The sequence below is a fragment of the Monodelphis domestica genome, chromosome 1 (genome assembly GCF_027887165.1).
Source record: "Monodelphis domestica isolate mMonDom1 chromosome 1, mMonDom1.pri, whole genome shotgun sequence".
In the NCBI taxonomy this organism is placed as follows: Eukaryota; Metazoa; Chordata; class Mammalia; order Didelphimorphia; family Didelphidae; genus Monodelphis; species Monodelphis domestica.
The window spans coordinates 539,407,459-539,425,556 of NC_077227.1; the positions used below are offsets into that span (position 1 = coordinate 539,407,459).

The 18,098-nt window shown below is 37.0% G+C and overlaps 1 protein-coding gene across 7 annotated transcripts in view; it reads left to right on the forward strand.

Moving 5' to 3' along the window:
- Window positions 1–7,178: 7,178 nt before the first annotated feature.
- The window catches only part of KIDINS220 (kinase D interacting substrate 220), a 148,569-nt gene continuing 137,649 nt past the window's right edge, over window positions 7,179–18,098 (forward strand). For 6 of the 7 annotated variants that reach the window (XM_056813332.1, XM_056813333.1, XM_007476167.3 and 3 more), the window contains exon 1: window positions 7,227–7,403. The gene's annotated coding sequence lies outside the window, so the exon portion shown is untranslated. Of the gene's footprint in view, window positions 7,404–18,098 lie in introns of all 7 variants that reach the window. The other variant, XM_003339645.4, reaches the window with a different exon arrangement.

An 18,098-nucleotide genomic window follows, 5' to 3' on the forward strand; every position in this document is an offset into this window, starting at 1 on the left:
GAAAAGCCAAGGAGAGGGAAATAAGCCTTGAACTCACAACATGACAGTCTAAGGGAAGCAGTCTTAGATCTCATGCTGGATCTCTTTCACAGTCAAGTTCTACTGCCAACCCCTCTCACAGGAAGTGACATGAAATATAAAGGGGTTCTTTATGTCACTTCCTGTGTCTTACATGTACCAATGGTGGCTTAAACTTGGCTTTGGACAGCCCAGGGGATTAGTCAATTGTTTCTGATTTGTCACTTGCTAGTACACTTAATCCTTAAGTGGGGGTGTATATATTCCTGGTACCTAAATTCTATTTTTTTTTTTTGCTAAATTACTAAAATTCTAAAGACTAAGCAGGGTGGAGAAAATCTAAAATTCACAATCCCCCCCTGATGATGATTGGGGGACTAGTCTCCCCAATTGATCACTTAACATAATCATCTTATATCTCTAAATCTTCTAATTACAGGTACATACAGAATTTTACCTTCTAAGAGGAAACTACAATAGTTAGAGATAATATGGAAATAGAAGAGAGAGACAGCAAAAACAATAATATCTAGCATATATAATTATATATATAAATATATATATATAAATATATATATATATATATATATATAAATATATATATATATAGTCTACTATGTGCAGGCATTGCACCAAGCACTTTTTACAAATGTAATCTCATTTGATCTTCACTACAAACCTGTAAGGTAGGTGTTATTACCCTCATTTACAGTTAAGGAAATTGAGATAAGCAGAGGTTAAATAACTTGCCTGAGGTGACATATGTGATAAAGGATGGAAAGGTTTGCAATTTGCAAAATTGCAAGAACTGAAAAGTGCAAACCTAGGTATGATTGACAGTGGCATGTGACCAAGGGTCACATGGGAGCCTGCACTGGAGAATATGGGAAGACTCCATCTTGCCCCAACGGACTTTTCTTCTGGTCTCCTAAGGAAGTCAAGAGGAAGGTCTGAAGAGGGATCTGAAGAGGATTTTTCCTGTGTTGAACTGAGGAAGGATTCCTGTATCAAGCTGCTGGCAGCATTCAGTCTCACTTGGACATCAGGACTTGCTTGGACATCTAACAATAGATCCTGGCTCTAACTGTCTTTTTTGGACCCTTGCTGAGTAAGATTTGGGAACTTGGTTAAGTTTTAGTTTATTAACCTATTTAGCATAGTTAGTTAGTTTTTTTAAATAAGAATAAGCATAAGTAAATCCCTAAGCCGTTATTCCTTTCCCTTCCAAAACAATAAAGTATATTTTATATGTTTTTTCCTCTTGTGTTTCCCTTATCCAAAATCCTATCCTAACAATACCTAATAAATGTTCAAGGGAGTATTTGAACTCAAATCTTCCTCATTCTAGGCCCAGCATTCTATGCCATTCCACTTCTGCACCACTCAACTGACCAGAAGTACCCAATACCACTGCCAAATCACCTTCTCTCAACAGATGGTCTTGCCCTCTTTACTGAAAAATTTGAGTCATTTACTTCATTTCCACTCCTTCTTATTTCAAAACTCTTTTACCCTTTTTTAATCTTCCAAATCTTTACTCCAGACCATGGAATCAGTTGGCCTTCTCTGTGCTGTGGTTAACTAATATATTTATGATCTCAGTCCCACCTTCTGTTATATTCCCTGTGCTGTTGCCCTTTTGATCATTCCTTGTTTTTCATCTTAAATTTCTCATTTTCTACTGGTTCGTCACTGGTGCTTATAAATATGTCCAAAAATTCACCATCTTTTTTAAGAAATCCAACAGGAAGCAGCCTTCCATTTGATTTTGCCTTTCTTCCCTTCTGTCATCCTTATTTACTCTGGCTTTCATTGTCAAACTTCTTGAAAAGAGTAGTCTCCACTCTGTTTCTATTTCCTCACTACCTAACTGCCTTGTAACCTCTTCTAATCTGACTTTTGACCCTACCACTCTATTGGAATTGTTCTCTCAAAGGTTCCCAATGGTACTTTGACTGCTAAATGTTTTTTGTTTTTTGTTTTGCTTTTTCTTAATCTTTAACTTCTTTGAACTCTGCAAGTTAGTCTAATGTGGGTCACCCTTTATGACTGGGTATTTATCCTTTGTTGACTTCCATGATATTATTTGCTTTTAGTTCTCTTCCTACCTCCCTCACTGCTCCTTAAACTTTGTTGGATTCATCTTCCTAAGCATGATTGCCCTTAAGGCTCTGATCTGTGGGCTCTCTCTCCTGAATTCCAGTCATACATCTTTGGCACATATCTCTTAACCCTTCCTTTGACATCTCAAATTCCACATATGGATATGGTAATTAGTAGTAGTAGTAGTAATAGTAATGGTAGCAGTAATTGTAGCTTTCCCTGACCACCCTAATTATCTTTCTACGTGTATCACTTTCCTAACCCAACTTTCATCCCAAATTCACTTCACTTCTAAACTGCCCTTTTTCCATGTAAGTTACCACTATTTTTCTATTCCCAGTCACAACCTCATTGATTCCTTTGATTGCTCTCTTCAAAATTATCATTGACTTCTTAATTGTCAAATCCTATGATCTTTATCCAATCCTTATTCTTCTTCTCAGTAATGTTTGCTACTTTTAGCCACAGTCTTCTCCTGGATATTTACTATCCCCTCTATGTTCTTGTGAAACTGTTCTTGTTTGGTTCTCCTCTGACCTGCCTGACCACTCCTTAATCTCCCTTGCTGATCCCTGATCATTCATTATCCTTATCCTACCCCTAACCCTAATGGTAGGTATTATAAGGTCTGTCACTGTCCTCTCTGTATACTTTCATAATTTGTCAGTTTATCAATTCCATGGATTTAATTTTCATAATATCTATGCAGATGACTCATATATCTCTATATACCTAAAATCTTTCTGAGGAACACTAATATGAGACAGACCAGTAGAGACTGTATCTGTCTGTCACCAGGGGAGATGATATGTGCTAAAATGATATGTCATACCCAGCTAAGACTAGAACCAATAAGAACAACATGATGACATTACTAGACCTAGTGATCCTACACCATTACAGTTGTATTCTCCTCCACATATATTCTTAGGTACCTTAAGTATGATCACTGTGTGCTCACTTTCCTCACTCATAGTATATATGTGAAAGAGTATGCCCATGTTTATGGGATGACTATTTATATATAAATCTTTTTTTACCATACTTACTCATCAAATACCTTTTCTTTGAAATCATTTTGGTCCCTGACTAAATTGAAAAAAAAATCCACAGATCTATGAGGGCTTTTTGATGGATGAGGATACACTTTGAACCTGGGGTAAGTGTTTTTCTAGGGTGTAAAGGAGATGACCCAGAAACTGTATCTAAATTGAGAATGAAATTACTTTGGGCTACCAGCAAAGCAGGATAAGCCTCATACTTAGCTTGGCCCAAGTGCCTGCACACCTAAAGAATGGAGGTTTCCAGGTCCATATAGTCTAGGAAACATGTAGATGAAGTTATACAAATAACTGAAAGCTTCATATATCATTTTATTGTAGTTGTAGATGAAATAAATTCGATTCCAAACTTTCAGGTACCTCCTTGAGAATTTTTAAAAAATCAAATTTAAACCCCCATAATGTATTTAATTAAACCAAGTTCCTTCCCTATGGCTATATGACATTTCTTATTATCTTTATTTCAATTTCAATTGAACCTAATCAGAGACCATTTTACATTGTTTTGTGCCAGAATTTTTCTGTGTAATAGAGTAAAGAAAAAAGCAAATAAAGAGAAAATAATGCAATAAAACTAGATTACTAAAAAATCTCCTTGCTCTAAGTCAAAAGGGTTAGAGCCTGCCTTCCCTATTGTAAAAAAAAGACTTGAATTCAGGACTCCAATCCCCAGAATCCTTTGCTCCACTTCCCCAGAGTGCTTTGTAATCACACTGAATTCTCGCCTGGGCGAGAGCACAAATGATTATATAAAGGAGTTCTCCGCCTACTGAAGGGTCTTTTGGACTTCCGTTTTGGAGCAGATGTGCCTCTTCCATGATGTGAGATTATCTTGTCTAGGCCTCTCTGGCCTAGGCACGTGTTGCTTATCCTGTATTTTCATTAATCCTTAATCTTTAATAAACCTCATAAAATATAATACTCCTTACAGAGAGAAACTAATCTCTACCTGCCTCAGTATCCCCAAAATTTTAACTGTTACACTATCAAAGGGAAAACAATTGGCAGCTATTCATATCAGGAATAAAATAATCTCAATGCCCATAAAATTTAAGGCCCTCTCAAACATCAAGACAGTATGGAGGTGATACTATACTCTTGTAAGCTATGACAATTAAGAGCAATTTTTTTCAGGTCTCACCAAGACTTTGAAAATGGACATGGCAACAGATTCTGTGTCCATTATCTTTAACTAAATATAACAGAGTCCAAGGTTTGGTTGGAATTTGTAGTCTCAGAGAGAACATTAACCTCTTAAAATGGAATGGTTCTTGTCTGTATTATGATCAGTTTTGATAAGATTTTTTTTTCCATGCAAGAGGAGATTAGTGAGATAAGGGGAGCTGAATTAAAGCAAGAAAGAGAACCACGGTATTGCTATGGCAACTGGATCCTGCAGAATATCATGTATTGTGTGTGTCAGGGTTGAGGGCTAAGCATGGTAATCTAGCCTCAGAACAGTCTCTGCTTTATGTAACAAAGAACTGAGAAAGAGCCTTCTGAGTAGCCATTCCTTGTAGAACTAAGGAAAAGCTACAAAGGGTTTTAAATGACCTGTAACTAATTATTTTCATGCTTGTGTGTGCTAATATGTGTATTTTATGTGTGTTCTTCCAATAACGTTAAACTGATTCCCTATTCTACTTCTGCATAAAAATCCATGGCTGGTCATGAATGTTATGGGCTATTTTGACTGTTATGTGCAAAGAGAAATGGAAGACACTAGTTGCTAGCTTAAATTCACAGAAGGTTAACAGGACAACTGTTAGTCTGTTGTCTTATGGACTCAAGAATTATGGTTACTTCTATAGAATTGCCTTGGGTACTGAGAGGTTAAGTGACTTGCCCTTAGTTAGGAAGGAACTGTATGCCAGTGAGGGCTCGAACTTGGGTCTTCCAATGTTAGGTTCATAAGAGCTATGTCAGGAATACAAGCTCTGTCAGGAACTATCAAGCCAGGAAGGCTTTGAGCGTGGGCCAAATGATAAGTTGTATGTTGGCTGAAGGCCCATCTAGCTAAGCTCAGGGTGTTAATAGATTGTCTGCATGGTAATGATATTTTGCTATAGAAATGATGAAAGACAATCTGCCAAGCCAAGGAAAGGTTCCAATCTGTATTGGTTGAGGGAGCATTTTCTACAATGAAACCAAGGATGCCTAGAGAAAGGAAATAGGGAGTAAGCCTATTCTAGGTAAGGTACTTTGCTAGGTGCTTGGGATATAGAAATAATAATAACACCCTAAACTCAGTATACTAATAATAACTGAAGATATATATCACTTGAAGTTTTGCAAAGTACTTTGTATTCATTATCTCCCCTGAGTATTACAACACCCTTATTGGGCAGCTACCACAGGTATCATTTGCCTTACTTTATAGGTGTGGAAACTGGGGTTCAGAGAGGTTATGCACATATATATGCATATATGCACATATATACATATCTCCATCCTCCCCCAACAGTTGCACTGTTGGTAATTGTTAGAGGAAGGAATTCAATGCTAAGTCTCTCAACTCCAAGTCCAGATCTTTTCTCACCACTGCTTATTGCCCTTCTGTGGCTATGTTAGGTTGGTCTTTAGACTGATGGTGCTGTTTTGCCCATATTAGTAGTTCTAATAGTTGGATAAGACCTCTTGGAGTCCTTTTTTTTTTTCCCTCAGGAAGTGTTTAAGCTAGAGGCATGTAAGGTCTTTTTCTATTCTAAGAATCCATTATTACAGAATTTTACTTCTCCTTTGGCCCCTTAGTATTGTACTACTTGATATTGTTTCTCCCTCTTCCTTTCTCTCCCTTTTTGTGTCTGTCTCTGTCTCTTTGGCTTCCCCCTACTGGACTGTGAACTCCTGGAGGGCAAGGAATTATAGTTCTTTGTATCTCTAATACTCAGCCAGCTTAATAAATCTTTGATTATGGAAAAAGGCCTTGAGCCACCAAAGTTGCTTTCATAGAGGTCCTAAACTTCACCTATAGAGAGTATAAGGTTTGGGGTGTTCTTACAAGCAACCACACTAATAGATGAGATAGGTTATCATCCTAGCATTATAAGAGAAGATGCAAAAAAAGGAGACAGGAGTAATCACCACAGCAACAAAATATTAACAATGAATTTTGAGTCATGAAGAAAAGATTAAATTACATTTTGCTTAAGGAAATATAGCCTCACCTGAACAACAATAATTGATTTGTCTCCCTGCATTTAGTTTTTCCAAGCCATCTTCCACATAGGTGTCAAAATAATATTTCTACAATGTAGCTCTTCTCACGTCACTATCCAGCTCACTGAAAGTCTCAGAATCACAACATTTCTGAGTTGGAAGGGCTTTCAGTGGTCATTTCTTACAATTTATTCTCCCCAAAGAACCCTTGCTATCTCTGTCACATCCAGTAACAATAGAAACATTCTCTGCTTGTAAACTCCAATGAAGAGGAGCCCACTCTCTCCAGGGGAATAGCCTTCTTTTGACTAGCTCTAATTGCGCGAGGCTCTCTTCCCCTTCACATCAAACTCAAATTACCCCTATACAGCTTCCACTCATTGCTACTACTTTTGCTTCTCTGTGCCAATCTGAATATATTTATTTCCTTGAATTCCAAAGAATTTTAGGTTACCTACTCCAAAATACATGTGATCAGCAGTCTCCTTTACAGCAAAACTAACAAGATCTCCCCCAATGTCTACATAAAGAATGAAGACTGCCCCCAGGCAGCCTATTCCACTTTTGAGCATCATCTACTTCATAATTTTATAGAGGAGAATCAAATGATTACATGTCACAAGAATTAGGTCTTCAATTTCTGCTCTCTGCCTTCAAATCCACTTCCCATTACCCCTGGGAAGAACTGGTATTCGGTGACTTGTATATTCTTGCTTCCTCTCTCTCTCCTCTCCCCTCCACTCCTTCACCTTCACCCTCTCCTACCATATGTCTTTCTTTTTTATTTTTTTCTTGTTTCATCTCTCTCATTCCTCCTCTTTTCCTTCTCCTCAGTCCCCTCCCAACTTCTCTTCCCCACGTGACACTCCTCCATTCCCCCGCCCGGGGGCCACGTGATCTGTCAGTTCGGGAGAGAAGGAGGAAAATGGCTGCTCAGGTTGAGCGGTAGAAGGTCGCTGGAGCCGGCGCTGCCGTCCCCTGCTTTTCTGTTCTGACAGCGCAAGCCATAAAGGTGGCTCCTCGGCTGGGGCCCGAAAGAAGCCCCAGCCGGGTTTCCAGACGGTGAGTGGTAGACAGTGGGGACGAAGACTGGGATGGTCGCCGTGGAGGGAGGCGGCACTGGCTGTAGGGGCTGCTTTGTGGGGAACTAACTGGGAGGTGGAGGTGATGAGCAGGTTAGCCCCCCTGCGGCGAGACCGGGGGCGGGGGAGGGGGGAGAGTCCAAGTAAATGAACCTAGTGTGCGGGATGTGTGTGTGTGTGTGTGAGTGCTTGTGGGTATATTTACAGAAGAGGGAGCTAGCGGGCGTGGGTGTGTTCCTGGAGGTAGCAGCTAGTGGGCCATATGTGTGTGTTCATAGGAAGGAGCTAGTAGGTGTGTGCGTGTGTTCATAGGAACGAGCTAGCGGCGTATGTGTGTATGTTCACAGAAGGGTGTGTGTGTGCTAGGTGTGAGTTCCCGGTGGAGGGAGCTAGCGGGGCGTATGTGTGTGCGCGCGCGCGCGCGCGCGCGCAGTGGAAGGAGTAGCAGGGCGTGTGCATATATATATATATATATATATATATATATATATATATATATATATATATATATGTTCACCGAGGAGGGAGCTAGTGTGGGGTGTGTGTTAAGTGTGAGTTCACGGAGGGAGTTGGTGGGTTGTGTGTGTGTGCGTGTGTTTTTTATAGAGACAGGAGCTAGTGGGTGTGTGTTTGTAGCGTTCCATTTTCCTCATCTGTGAAACCAGGAAATTGAACCAAATGAGTCCAAAGTCTTTTTCCAGCTGAATAATATTAAACTATGAAAATGTGTGTGAGAGAATATACGCCGATATAAGATGTTTATATATGTGTATGTCTCCCAAACACAAGTTTTATATACTCTTACCTGCCTGGGTTGCCAGGAGGTTCTTTACCTCTCCTCTGCTGAGAAACAAAAGCGGGCTGTGGGCATCTGGGTGGAGCCGAGGCAGCTCTGATTTTTTTGTTTTGTTTTGTTTTGTTTTGTTTCAGACTCTGCTGTGTGGAGGGCTGGCTGGAGGGGCGAGGGCTTTGGAAATTGGGGGAAGGTTGAGATCCTTTTTAGAGTTTAACCTTAGCGAACTGATAAATTTGTTTCTGAAACCTTTTCCTTTTTTGTTTTGAATTCCGGATCCGACCTCTGCCATTTATTATTCTAGGTGACTTTGAACAAGTTAGTTAATTTATCACTGCCTTAGTTTCCTCAACTGTAAAATGAGGGGATTGGACTTGGTTGGCTTATAAGGTACCTTCCCTCTAAATCTAAAATTCTACGAAGGACTGCTGTGTGAGCTAGATAATACAGGGGTATCATACCTGTTTTGTAGATATGGCATCTGAGGTTGAGGCAAATAATTTGACCATTGCAGTCTCTGATCTTTTTGTCCTTCCCATTATACGGGGCTAATCAATTTAGAATTATATGATAATGCATAAAAAGTGCTTCATAATTCTAAGGCACTAAATTTATATACATTCACACATACATATAATCTGAGGACAGAGTGGGTGGCAGCTTAAGAACACCTGGACCAGATGCTCTCCCAGACTCTTTACAGTTTTGTAAGACAAATTTATAAATGGTTGGCTAAATAGCAAAATATGTATGTCTGTTTTTGCATGTATGTATTTTTATATATACTATTATTACAAGCATCTTTACTGGACAATTATAGCTTGATGACATTTAACCAATCATTTTATATGGATTGCACAATATGGAAGCACAAACCATAGAATTTAGAAATAGAAGGATCTTAAAGATGATCTAATCCGATATTCTTTTACTAAGGCCCAGAAGAATGAAGCCAGAGGTATCCTGGTAAATGTATAACTGGTTCTCAAAAAAAAAAATGTAACCACAATCAAACAATAAATCAAGCATGATTTGTAGCATTGAATTCCAGAGAAATAAATGCTCACATGGGAAATTTAACAATTAATTTGGGCTGGAATAAGCTGACTCCAGCATACCCATGGGTGAAGTACTGTTTTATTTTTTTTTTAATTTCTATTAAATTTTTTATTTAAAAGTTTTTCCATGATTCCATGATTCATGTTTTCTCTTCCCCTCATCTTTTTCTCCTCCCAGAGGTGTTAAACAATTCCACTGGATTATATATATATATATATATATATATATATATTTTATCAATTGAACTGATTTTCACATTATTCATTTTTGTAAAAGAGAAATCCTTTAAAACCAAAATCCCAAATCACATACCCATATAAACCAGTGATAAATCACATACTTTCTTATGGCTACAAAGTATTGTTTTAAATGCTAGTTAAATTGAAATTACTTCTTTAGCATAGCTTAAATTCAGGATTTCAATCTTAAATTATTTGGTTCTAAATTTTATACATTTTTTTGCTACACCAGACTGCCCCATTGTGGCAGTCTTCTTTAATGACTTTCTGGCCAGGTAGTAAGAATTTATTTTCTTAGATTTCTGTGTGTCGTAATTTTAAGGAAAAAAAAAACAAAACTCTTTCTTCTTAACTGCATTTTTTCCTTTAGTAGAAAGAACACTGGATTTTGAGTCAGAAGGCTGGAGTTCCAGTTCTGGCTTTGTTATTTACTGTTTGTGCCAACCAGCAAAACCTTCACTTTTGGGGGTTTAGTTTCATCCTTTATAAAATGAGAACGTTCCCCTAAATCAGGGTTTTGGGGATTATTAATCCTTTTTTGTGACTTAGACCCCTTTGGCACTTTGGTGAAGCCTGTGGACTCCATAGATTATTCTGAGAAGAGCATGTGTTTTTATGTGTATAAAATTAAAAGATGACAAAGAAAATCAGTTCTATTGAAATATAGTTATTAAAATATTTTTAAAATGACTTAATGGACCCTCAGATTAAGAACCCATGCTGTAGATCATCTCTTAGACTCTTTGTTTTTTTTAGTACAAATTTATAAATGGTTATGTAAATATTAAATCAAGCTTTCAAAGGGACCTTTTTCAAAAATCAATGTTAATTGTAATAACTTTATTTTTTTAAAAATTATTTAATTAGATGATTTAGAATATTTTTCCATGGTTACAAGACTCATGTTCTTTCCCTCCCCTCCCTTCACCCCCTTCCTGTATCAGGGAACAATTCCATTGGGGTTAGCATATGTCATTGATCAAGACCCATTTCCATATTATTAATATTTGCACTAGGGTGATCGTTTAGAGTCTACATTCCGAGTCATAGTCCCATCAACAAATGTGATTATGGAGTTGTTTTTCTTCTGTGTTTCTACTCCCACATTTCTTTCTCTGAATGTGGATAGCATTCTTTCTCTTATGTCCCTCAGAATAGTTCTGGTTCATTGCATTGCTACTAGTAGAGAAGTCCATTACATTTGATTGAACCACAGTGTATCCGTCCCTGTGTCCATTGTTCTTCTGGTTCTGCTTCTTTCACTCTGCATCAATTCCTGGAGGTCATTCCAGTTCACATGGAATTCCTCCAGTTTATTATTCCTTTCAGCACTATAGTATTCAGTCACCAGCATATACCACAATTTGTTCAGCTATTCCCCAATTGGAGGGCATCTCATTTTCCAGGTTTTTGTCACCACAAACAGCGTGGCTATGAATATTCTTATACAAGTCTTTTTCCTTATTATCTCTTTGGAGTATAAACGCAGCAGTGCTATGGCTGAATCAAAGGGCAGACAGTCTTTTAGCATCCTTTGGGCATAGTTCCAAATTGCCTTCCAGAATGGTTGGATCAATTCACAACTCCACTAGCAATGCATTAATGCATTAATGTCCCAATTTTGCCACATTCCCTCCAACATTCATTACTTTCCTTTGCTGTCATGTTAGCCAATCTGCTAGGTATCAGGTGACACCTCAAAGTTGCTTTGATTTGCATTTCTCTGATTATGAGATTTGGAACATTTTTTCATGTGCTTATTAATAGTTTTGATATCTTTATCTGAAAATTGCCTATTCATGTCCCTTGCCCATCTATCATTTAGGAAATGGCTTGATTTTTTTTGTACAATTGATTTAGTATCTTATAAATTTGAGTGATTAGACCTTTGTCAGAGGTTTTTGTTATAAAGATTTTTTCCCAATTTATTGCTTCCTTTTGAATTTTGGTTGCATTGGCTTTGTTTGTACAAAACCTTTTTAATTTAATGTAATCAAAATTATTTATTTTGCATTTTGTAATTTTTTCTAACTTTGGCTTGGTCTTAAAATCTTTCTTTTCCTGAAGATCTGACAAGTATTCTTTGTTCACCTAGTTTACTTATTGTTTCCTTCTTTATGTTCAGGTTGTTCACCCATTCTGAGTTTATATTGGTGTAGTCTTCCAATTTTCCCAGTGGTTTTTGTCAAATAGTGGATATTTGTCCCCAAAGCTGGGATTATCATAGACTGGGTTTATCATAGACTGTCTTATCCCAAGTCTATTCCACTGATCCTTCCTTCTGTCTCTTAGCCAGTGCCATATTGTTTTGATGACCACTGCTTTATAGTATAGTTTAAGATCTGGTACTGCTATCCACCTTCCTTCACATTTTTTTTATTATTTCCCTTGATATTCTTGATCTTTTTCTTCCAAATAAACTTTGTTATTGTTTTTTCTAATTCTGTAAAAAAGTTTTTTGGAAGTTTGATGGGTATGGCCCCAAATAAGTAAATTAATTTGGGTAGGATTGTCATTTTTATTATGTTAGCTCATCCTACCCATGAGCAATTAATGTTTTTCCAATTATTTAGATCTAGTTTTAATTGTGTGGAAAGTGTTTTGTAGTTGTGTTCATATAGTTCCTGTGTTTGTCTCGGCAGATAGATTCCTAAGTATTTTATATTGTCGAGGGTGATTTTAAATGGAATTTCTCTTTCTAATTCTTGCTGCTGAAATGGGTTGGAGATATATAGATATGCTGATGACTTATGAGGGTTTATTTTGTATCCTGCAACTTTGCTAAAGTTGTTGACTATTTCCACTAGCTTTTTGGTTGATTCTCTAAGATTCTTTAAGTAGACCATCATATCATCTGCAAAGAGTGATAGCTTGGTCTCCTCATTGCCTATTTTATTACCTTCAATTTCTTTTTCTTCTCTAATTGCTCTTGCTAGTGTTTCTAGTACAATGTTAAATAATAGTGGTGATAATGGGCCTCCTTGTTTAACTCCTGATCTTATTGGGAATGTTTCTAATTTATCCCCATTGCAGATGATGCTTGCTGATGGTTTTAAATATATACTGTTTATTATTTTTAGAAAAGGCCCTTCTATGCCTATACTTTCTAGTGTATTCAACAGGAATGAGTGTTGTATGTTGTCAAAAGCTTTTTCTGCATCTGTTGAGATAATCATGTGATTTTTGCTGGATTGTCTGTTGATATGGTCCATTATGTGAATGATTTTCCTGATATTGAACCATTCTTGCATTCCTGGTATAAATCCTACTTGAACATAATGAAACCTCATGATGACTTGCTGGGGTCTTTTTGCTAGTATTCTATTTAAGATTTTTGCATCTGTGTTCTTTAAGGAGATTGGTCTTTAGTTTTCTTTGTCTGATTTTGATCTACCTGGGTTTGGAATTAGTACCATATTTGTGTCATAAAAGGAATTTGGTAGAACTCCCTCTTTGCTTATTATGTCAAATAGTTTGTATTGTATTGAGATTAGTATTTGAATGTTTGATAGAATTCATTTGTGAATCCATCAGGACTGTGTATTTTTTTTAGGGAGTTCTTTGATGGCTTGTTCAATTTCTTTTTCCAATGTGGGGTTAAGTAGTCTATTTCTTCATCTGATAATCTAGTCAATTTATATTTTTGTAAATATTCATCCATATCACTTAGATTGTCATATTTTTTGCCATATAATTGGGCAAAATAGTTTTTAATGATTGCCTTAATTTCATCTTCATTAGAGGTGAGGTCTCCCTTTTCATCTTGGATACTGTCGATTTGGTTTTCTTCTTTCCTTTTTTTTATTAGATTGACCAGTACTTTGTTTATTTTATTTGTTTTCAAAGTACCAGCTTCTAGTCTTGTTTATTAATTCAATAGTTCTATTGCTTTCAATTTTATTAATTTTTTCTTTAATTTTTAGGATCTCTAATTTAGTTTTCATCTGGGGATTTTTAATTTGTTCACTTTCTAGTTTTTTAATTTGCATGCCCAATTCATTGACCTCTGCCCTCTCTACTTTGCTAAAATATGAACTCAAGGATATAAATTTCCCCCTGAGTACTGCTTTGGCTGCATCCCATAGATTTCGAAAAGATGTCTCATTGTCATTTTCTTCAATGAAATTATTAATTATTTTTATGATTTGTTCTTTATTATACCAATTTTGGAGAATTGCATTGTTTAATTTCCAATTAATTTTTGATTTGCCTCTCCATGTACCTTTACTAATTATTATTTTCATTGCATTGTGATCTTAGAAGTTTGCATTGATTATTTCTGCTCTTTTGTACTTGTTTGTAATGTTTTTATGCCCTAGTACATGGTCAATCTTTGTGAATGTACCATGTGCCACTGAACAGAAGGTGTATTCCTTTTTGTCCCTATTTATTTTCCCCATATATCTACTAACTCAAATTTTTCTAAGATTTTATTCACTTCTCTTACCTCTTTTTTATTTATTTTTTTGGTTCAATTTATCTAGTTCTGATAGAGGAGGGTTCAGGTGTCCCACTAGTATAGTTTTCCTATCTATTTCATCCTTGAGCTCCACTAGTTTCTCCTTTAGAAATTTGGATGCTATGCCATTTGGTGCATACATGTTTAGTACTGATATTTCCTCATACTGTCTATACTGCCTTTTATCAGGATGTAATTACCGGAAGGTAATTATTTATCTCTTTTAACTAGATCTATTTTTACTTTGGCTTTGTCAGATATCATGATTGTGACTCCAACCTTCTTTTTCTCAGTTGATGCTCTATCCTCTTACCTTTACCCTCTGCCTATCTACCTTCCTCATGTGTGTTTCCTATAGACAACATATTGGTAGGATTTTGGTTTTTAATCCACTCTGCTATTTGCTTCCGCTTTATGGGTGAGTTCATCCCATTCACATTCAAAGTTATGATTACTATATGTGTATTCCCCAACATTTTGATTTTCTCTCCCTCTCCTGCCCTTTCCTCTTTCAGTATTTCCTTCTATATCAGTGTCTGTTTTTAATCAGTCTCCTTAATCCCCATTCTTATTTTACTTTCCTTCCCCCCCCCCCTTCTTATTCCTCTCTTAATTTTCTTTTGGGGTCTTTTTAAGCTACCCCACACATTCTCCCCCCCTTGTATTGTTTCCCTTCCCACCCTCCCTTTTTTCCCCCTCCCTTTTTTTTTGCCCTTTTATTTTTTTTAGGGTCTATTAAATTCCCTTCCTCTCTTTCACTCCTGCCTTTTTTTTTTCTAACTCACCACCTTACTCCTTCCCCCCTTCTCCCAGTTTTCCCCTCTCAACTTCCCTATAGGGTAAGGTAGAGTATTACCTTTTAGCATTCTCTTCTCCTTCTTATGGTTGTATTCTTCCCCTCCCACTCCCGTGTGCCTTTTTGTGTAATATAGATTATTCTAATTTTCTTATTCCTTCAAGTTTCTCTTGGTGCCATTTTCTCTCCCTCCCCCTTTCTTCTTCTATTTCTTCTTCTTTTTTTTTTAAACCCTTACCTTCCGTCTTGGAGTCAATACTGTGTATTGGCTTCAAAGCAGAAGAGTGGTAAGGGCTAGGTAATGGGGGTTAAGTGACTTACCCAGGATCACCCAACTGGGAAGTGTCTGAGGCCAGATTTGAACCCAGGACCTCCCATCTCTAGGCCTGGCTCTCAATCCACTGAGCTACCCAGCTGTGTCCCTTTCTTCTTTTTTTAAATATGACTTTAAACCACTTAGTACCCCAATCTCTACCTATAGATAATTCTTCTAACTATTATAATAGTGAATACAATTTTTGACAGTTACAAAAAATATTTTTCCATATGAAAATCTAAACAATTTGGCCTTATTGAGGCCCTTGAAGAAGAAGAAGAAAAAAAATAAGAATCTTCTCTTTATTTTTTACCTTTTCATGTTTCTCTTGGTTTTTGTATTTCGATGTCAGATTTTCTGTTTAATTCTGGTCTTTTCTATACAAATATTTGGAAGTCTTCTATTTTGTTGAATGTCCATACTTTCCCCTGGAAATATGTAGTCAGTTTTGATGGATAAGTGATCCTTGGTTTTAGACCCAATTCTCTTGCCTTACTAAATATCATATTTCAAGCTTTGCAGTCTTTTAGTGTGGAGGCTGACAGATCCTGTGTAATCCTGATTGATGCTTCTTGATATCTGAATTGTCTCTTTCTGGTTTCTTGTAATATTTTCTCCTTAGCTTGGAAGCTCTTGAATTTGGCAATTACATTCCTGGGGTTTTGAAGATTTAGTGTAGCGGGTGATCTATGGACTCTTTCAATGTCTATTTTGCCCTCCTATTGTAGAACCTCAGGACAGTTTTCTTGGATAATTTCTTGTAGTATGGTGTCAAGGTTTCTGTTTTCAGGTAGGCCTAGGATTCTCAAATTGTCTCTCCGAGATCTGTTTTCAAGGTCAACCACCCTCTCAATGAGATATTTTGTGTTGCCTTCTAATCTGTCATTCTTTTGACTTTGCTTTATTAATTCTTGCTGTCTTGTGAAATCATTGGCTTCTGCTTGCCCAATTCTAGTTTTTAATGACTGGTTTTCAGCTAAGATCTTTTGAGTTTTTTTTGGTTTGATCTATCCTGCTTTTTATGGCTTCTAGCAGGTCATTTCTGGTCTTCAATTTGCTTATTATTTCATTTGATTTCTGGGCTTCAATTTCCAAGTGGGAGATCCTGTCTTTTAAACTGTTATTTTCTTTTTGGACTACTCACTTTTCTTGCCACATCTCTTCTATTTTTCTGACAATCTCGAATTTAAAGTCTTTAAGAACTTGTGACCAATTTCCATTTTTTTGAAGGTTTAGGGGTGTTTAATTGTTTGTCATCTTCTGCTGTCTCTTCTTTAGTCTGGGTTTTTTTCTGATTAAAAATTATCAAGGGTCAACATTTTCTTTTTCTTTTTCTTTTCTTTTCTTTTCTTTTCTTTTCTTTTCTTTTCTTTTCTTTTCTTTTCTTTTCTTTTCTTTTCTTTTCTTTTCTTTTCTTTTCTTTTCTTTTCTTTTCTTTTCTTTTCTTTTCTGTTTGTGGATTTTAGTTCCTGGGATTTGGTGGCCAGTGCCTTGTTCCTTCCTTGTCAGATGAGTAAGTGAGGAATGTAGGTGATCTTTGTATTGGGCTCTGGAGAGGATTTTTCCCTGAGGATATTTTTCCCAGTTCTCAGCAGTGTCCAGTTGCTTTCAGTGGCAGGTCTAGCCCCTAGGAAATTATAGATTGCCTGGGAAGAAGTCTGGGAGTGGAGTGTATGCAAGTCTCTGTATTGAGCACTGGAGAGGTTTCAGCCCGAGGGCTTTTTTTGGCTCTCTGGCATTTTGCTGTGAGCTTCCCCCTTTCCCCATGCTCCGTAGCCTATCTCAATGTTTCCTCAGTTTCCCAGTGTTCTCTTAGTTTCTCTTAGGGGTGAGTCTGTGTTGACCTCAGCCAGCCTGCCTTCTAGAACTTAGAAGTTTGTCCCATGCTCGCTGGGACTCTGGAATGGTAGATGAAGTGGGGGGAGGGGTGATGAGTTCGCCCTTTGGTGGGGGAAATTTCATCCCCTTTTAGCATGGAAATGTCCTAACTTTGCCTACCTTCTGTGCTGTGCCCTACAGTGGAACTCCTTTACTCCTCTGATTTTGGTTTTGTTGTTTTGAGGCACTCTGTCTTGATCAGTGGAGAGGAAAAGAAGAGCTCTGCCTGTACTCGGTAGCCATCTTGACCTGGAAGTTACCCAAGTCCTGTAGTAGCTTTAAATAAATAATAATATATCCATTAAGATTACAAAGGACTTTTCCTCACAACTACATTAGTAGGTTTTTCAATCTTTTATTCCAGTTGTATCTAAATTTTTATGACTCTTTGTTTTAGGTTTTCTTGGCCATGGTATGGGGCTGATTTACCATTTCCTTCTCTAGCTCATTTTACAGATGAGGAAACTGAGGCAAACAGAGTTAAATGAGTTGCCCAGGGTCATACAACTAGTAAATTTTTGAAGCCAGATTTGAACTCATGAAAATGAGTCTTCATGGCTTATTTTTAACTAATCTGTTTCTTTGTCATTGCAGGTAGCTCTTAAGATAAATAAAGGATTCTAAGGTACCTTAGAGTTTAGTGTCACTCTCTCATAGGAATAATAAAAAGGAAAGATATGAACTCAAAAGACTAACAGGTTAATTCTTCTGGGCAGAAAGCTTTTCTCAGCCTTTAGCACTGCCTTATAAGCTCAGGCACATTCAAATAGATAGTTTATAAGTTAGAGAAGTGCCCTCTTGGCTCAGAACAGATCATTGGAGAGACAGGGGTCCCAGTGGGAAAAGCCCTCAAAGACCTAGCTTCAATACCCCTCAAACTTAGTTTATTCATTTAAAAAAAATTTGGGTCTTAAAATGTTTGCTCAGCTTACAGGTTTATTGTATCAATGACATAATGTGTATGAAAAGATTTTGTAAACTAAATGAAATAATTTTCCCTCTTTTAACTTTATATTAAATTTCCTTCATATATTTTCTAGATTAGTCAAACTGACCTGCTGGTTTTTTGTTTTTTTTTGATATGCTTCATTTTCCTGTTTTGTACCTCTGGATAAGTCCTTCTCTTACACCCCTC